The following is a 5,758-nucleotide window of genomic DNA, read 5'->3' as shown; positions in this document are numbered from 1 at the left end:
CGTTAGATTGTAATAGGCAACAGAAAAATGACAGGGGTGTAAAGCATAAAAATATACATAAAAGGTGTTTCCAGGAGAAGGTCCACTTTCCTATATCTAAAACTTTGAGGTGTCTTTACAGATTGAAGGCTTTAATTTTTATGACATTCTTTTTTCGTATTACTGCTTTGGTTTCCTTTTTTAAAACTCAAAAAATGATAAGAATCATTCTTTGCAGCAAAAATTTGCTTTGAACATGCTAATGTGTTATGGAATTCAACCATATCTGTAACATTTATTTTAAATGTGTGGTTAAGAACATTCTTGTTTGACTATAAATGCTCAGGAGGGGACCTTGCTACATCCTCTTAGTAGGAAATGGAATTCCTTTTTATCTCTGACATCTGGCTCATCCTTGTTGGGGTGGTCTTCCCTCCCCTCATCCATAATGGTAACCACACGATGTGTGTCCTGTTTCCATGGCTGTGACCAGATCTGAACCCCACTGCAATTCTGCAGGGACATATAACAAATGGTGCTGCAGCGTTTTTTGGCTTTTTTTTTTGGTTGGAAGGAGAGGAAGGATGCATATCCTAACAGCATCTTCAAAGTGCATAGGTAATGACATGAGGTCTTGAAAGATCTTAATAACCTATCAAAGGAAAAATAAATAGGCATATGTACATTTAAAAAATTTTGAAAGTGGACTTTGATTTTTATACCCAGAAATTCAGTCCACAGCTAATAACATATGTGAAGAATATGCCTTCTTAAACAATATGCAAAAGCAAACTTGTTTTATTGCTAAAATAATATGGCATTTTATATCTCTGCATCTTAGTGTGAGTAGTGTTATTGCACCCTCACCTTCCTGCCTTGGATTTCCTGAGTGTAACTCTTGTGTTAAAAATACATCTGTCACTTTCATGTGCAGCATAGATGATTTAACTTTTTTCTATTTTTTTCTTTTTCAAATTTTTGTAAAATTAAGAAGAAATTGGGGGAGGTTTGCCAGATTTAGCAAATAAGAATACAGATTGCCCAGTTAAATCAGTTAAATAATACTTTTTGTTTATTTGTTTGTGTTTGTTTTTTTAGTATAACTATGTCCCAGGTGATATTTGGGACATATTTTCATTAAAAATTTATTCATTGTTTATCTGAGATTTAAGTTTAACATGGTGCACTGTGTTTTATCTGACAGCCCTAAATTGGTAGTAACTCCAAAATTATAGCTTCTAAGCATTATAGTCATTCAAAATTGCCCCAGCTATTAACTAAATTGCCTCAGATAAGGATATCTATACCTGGATATTCTTGGGTTATATCTTATGGCTGTGGGCTATGTACACTTTTAAGTCACTCTGGAGGAAATTCTACCCTTCTCACTCCTCAAGAAATCACATCAGAATGCAGTGAATGTGAGCGATTGTTTTATAGGGATAATCTTCAAGACATCCTACATTTTTTTCCAGTGTAATTTTTAAATAGGTCATACACACACATTTCTTTTTCCTCTCATAGGTTTTCTAAATTTATAATAAGTGACCTTTGGTGCATTAAAAAAATTGTGATGAAATGCACATAAATTTTGTCACCTTAACTATTTTTTTATAGTCTTCAAACATTATTGCATTTTAACCTTCATCCTGTGACAATGCATTCAAGAAACGATCTGCAGACTAGTTTTAACAAATCAAAGAACACTTTTAAGCAGACATGACTGTCCTAAATTGTGTCTTAGGTAAGAATTTTACAAACATTGCTTATATTAGCGGTAACGCTGGAGCTGCAGAGCATTGCACCTTCTCCAAGCTGCACATAGAGAACCACCAATAGTGTGGTGGGACCTGTGGCCCTTCCCGCGGGCCTGCAGATCTGAGCCCTCGCATCTCCCTGTGCTTGTGGACTGGTTTGGTGGCCCATTGGGTGTCGGGATTTCTTCTGATAGCCTTATGGAACGGATCAATGAGGGTAACCTCAAAGAATTTGTACGTGGAATCTTGACCAACCCAGTAAGAAGTCAGGACTCTCAGAGCCCTACAGCGGCATCCAGCTTGCTTCTCGGCAACAGACTGAAGGCTTCAGGCAAACTTTAGTGGTTAACTCCATGATGGACAGGCTTGCCTTAGGTCGCACCCGTAGGAACAGCGTATGCGGCCACCACGGTGCACACGAATCTGATATATGACATAGCCTTGCTTGGCCTAATATGCCAGCCTGCTCGCTTTGACAGAGCAGATGTGGAGCATAGACAGCTGGCGGTACTGCCAGCAGCGCAGCCTAAGAAGGAAGCGCATTACGTCCGACTGCTTCTTCCTCCATAGCTCCTGGATGTACTTGCAAGCGCCCATCTTGGTTTACCTGATGTTTGCGGCCCGGCGGAAAGGGAGAGCCTTTCTCCCACCTCATCTGAACTATTTTCAGGTGTATAGTTCCAGACAATAAGTAGTTTTACATTCTTTTTTTTTTTTTTAAGATTCTTTTTTTTTTTTTAATATATTTTATTGATTTTTTACAGAGAGGAAGGGAGAGAGATAGAGAGTTAGAAACATCGATGAGAGAGAAACATCGATCAGCTGCCTCCTGCACATCTCCCACTGGGGATGTGCCCGCAACCCAGGTACATGCCCTTGACCGGAATCAAACCTGGGACCCTTCAGTCCGCAGGCCGACGCTCTATCCACTGAGCCAAACCGGTTTCGGCAGTTTTACATTCTTGTACAAATATCATCAACATTCATGTTCAGACCTCTTTTTATATTGCAAAATGGAAACTCTACCCAGTAAATAGTAGCTCTATTCCCCACTCCCTCGAGTCACTGACTCCACCTCCTCTAGTCAGTGATCTCTGTTCCCAGGTTTGACTGGCAGCAAGCACCTTCCCTGCATCACCCGGATTTCCTGCCCCTGTGCCCATCTTTCCTGTTGTCCGGTCCCTTCTCCCAGTGATCTGCAGGGAATGGACCGGGGGTTCCCTGGGGAGTGTAAAGTTGCAGCTTCCTGGTGAAGCTGCCCAGATGGCCATGCTTACAATGTTTGGTCTCACTTTTGCACCTTTCCTATTATTAATAACCAGCTAATTACAACTGTATCACTATGATTGTCTTAAGGCTTATTATTTTTTAAGTGAATTGCACATTGGTTATAAAAGTAATTTAAATTCCTCATACTCAGTTCTCTTGTTATTCTGCTCATCAGCATTTGGCCTTTGTGGACTTGGAAAATATTTCAGCTTCTTGAACGTTATCATATATGTGGCATGAAACAAATATCTCTGCAACACCATTTGGAAATATTTATAGGTACCTTATTCATGGAGGTCATTGTTGGAATTTTGAGTTTTAGGCTTTTAAGTGGATCCTGGAGTCAATGATTTTTTAGATCTTAGGTCTGTCTGAATTCCTGAGCATGCTACTAACCATTTGGCCTGCAGGGGTTACTTTTAAGCTAATTTATTCTGGTTTCTCTCTGTGTTTTGAGACCTTAAATGGCTAACTTTGCATGAAACAAGCTTACACTAGGACCATCTGGTCTATCAAGGTGACCGATTCTCAACTCATTTGATTAAATGTTTCCCTCTCGAATGCTGTCTGCTAAATATGTACACACCTGGATATCTTGGGTTGTATCTTAGATTTAACACAAGTTCATTGTTTCACAGTTGTTGGCTCCTTATCTCACAAAAGGTGATGACAACTGTTTCAGGTACAATTATTAAATTATGCCAAAATAAAACCTCTTTTGTACTTTGCCCTAACTTGCCAGTATTAATACAGGAAATTTGACACGAAATTCTTCAAATTTATTTATTTATTTATTTCTAAAAATATATTTTATTGATTTTTTACAGAGAGGAAGGGGAAGGGATAGAGAGTTAGAAACATTGATGAGAGAGAAACATCAATCAGCTGCCTCCTGCACACCCCCTACTGGGTATATGCCTGCAACCAAGGTACATGCCCTTGACCAGAATCGAATCTGGGACCCTTGAGTCCGCAGGCTGATGCTCTATCCACTGAGCCAAACCGGTTAGGACTCTTCTAATTTATTAACCCCAAACATCAAGGTCCAAAATCCTTGGAAGTGCTGGATTGGATTTTAGGCTTAGTTCCTGTCAGGGTTTGTGCTGCTTCATTCCTATGGCTGCCCTCCTCCCTGATGGTGCCATGGGGAGCTGGGTGAGTGAGCGTTAGTCTGCACTTCTGTTCCTAGCAGGGCGGTTTGTTTGACCTCATGAGCCAGGCAGGGTCAGGGTACAGTGGGGGAAGAGCACTACGTTAAAAGGCAGAGGACCCAAGATACATTTGGTTTTGAGTAGGCCCCTCAATTTCTCTTCATTGCCTTATTTTAAATAGTAGTGTTTGCCTGTTCCAGCTACCTCACTGCTTACTGTTGCAAGGATAAATAAGGTATGATTTGTGAAGGCTCTTTGTAAATTCAAAAGCCCTCTACAAAAATAAATTTTATTTATCCCTTTGGGTAAATGGGTTCATGTACCATGGACTTACATTGAAAGAATTAAAATAATTTACGTTCAATAGGATTTTTACTGCTTCAAGGTGTTTTTACAGATAGGTCCCACTTGATCAGTTTCACACCTTGTGACGTAGGAAGAACTGCTGATAAATTCAGACATATACTGGCAGAAAGGACACTGGAAGGGTTGGTCCCCTTGCTGAAGTCAGGACACCCAGGGTTAAAGCCTCGTGGTTTCTCTCCAGCCCTGGACCACTGTCACCACCTGCACTTTCCCTTCATGCTCCTGGACAGGAGTAATAAATTCACAACTTGGCAGCCTCATGTTATCCCCTTTCAGCTGAGCCCCGTGACACAGGTGAAGGTAGAGCTGTGTGGTTTGAAGCCAGAGACAAGGAGCTCAGGGACCAGTAGGTTCAAATCAGGAGCCATTAGAGTGGGCTCTGTCTCTGCTTCTCCCGGTGACCGTACTAGGGAAATCAGTAGCCCAGTAATTTCTTGAGTCAGAATTTTAAACTTCCCAGTGGCTAAGAATATAAATGTAGGAAGGACTTAATGGCAACAATCTGATTTGGGCCGGGGAGCATGTGTGTTATTTGCAAAGCAAACACATTATTTTTGGGTTGCTCATTTATCTTGGGGTGACTTGCTGGGGGGAGTTGCTGGAAGGAGGAGGGGAACAGGAAGGCTTGGCATTTCCACACACTCTTACATCTAGAGTGTCCTTCAGGGCGTTTCAAGGACCTTATGTCAGGCTTATTTGCATATCTCATGAGGTTCTGCACAGGTGTTCTATAAACACCCGAGTGACCAAATGAATAAAACATGGAGGAGGAAAAGTCCTGCAATAGTTTATCTGAAGGGCCGGTTTAGTAGTGGGATGTATTCTAAATATGTTCATTCATTTAACAAATATTATTTTGAGCACCAGCTATACGCTAGAGGCTCAGGATAATGTAGAAATAAAACAGGCCCCTATCTTCTTGGAGCTTGCATTTATGTTTTAGGTTAGAAAACATCGATGGAAACATTTGGAGGGAATTAATTAGCTGAGGTGTATATTCTAATTACAACTTGCTTGAGGAGATTGTCAGTACACTTTATATATGTATGTCAGTCAATGAATTAAAGTATGTTATGAAGTGATGACAGTCATGAGTGTGTGTATATAATTACACATGTGTATTTGCCAGTAACATAGATTGCTAAGATTTGGTTCTAGGAACAATTCAGCTTTTATTTTTTTTCAAAATTTGCAGAATTTTGTGTCAGAAAGATTGATAAAGGATGTATTGTGTTT

The 5,758-nt window shown here is 40.2% G+C and overlaps 1 pseudogene; it reads right to left on the bottom strand.

Annotated features, from left to right (window-relative positions):
• Positions 1–1,750: 1,750 nt before the first annotated feature.
• LOC139021518 (large ribosomal subunit protein eL15-like) lies at positions 1,751–2,333 on the bottom strand (annotated as a pseudogene).
• Between the last annotated feature and the right edge of the window lie 3,425 nt (positions 2,334–5,758).

The sequence above is a fragment of the Myotis yumanensis genome, unplaced genomic scaffold, assembly GCF_028538775.1.
Source record: "Myotis yumanensis isolate MYYU_CA2020_CCGP unplaced genomic scaffold, mMyoYum1.0.hap1 SCAF_13, whole genome shotgun sequence".
In the NCBI taxonomy this organism is placed as follows: domain Eukaryota; kingdom Metazoa; phylum Chordata; class Mammalia; order Chiroptera; family Vespertilionidae; genus Myotis; species Myotis yumanensis.
The sequence above is the reverse complement of the archived record's forward strand: the minus strand, read 5'-3'. Positions and strand labels throughout refer to the sequence as shown.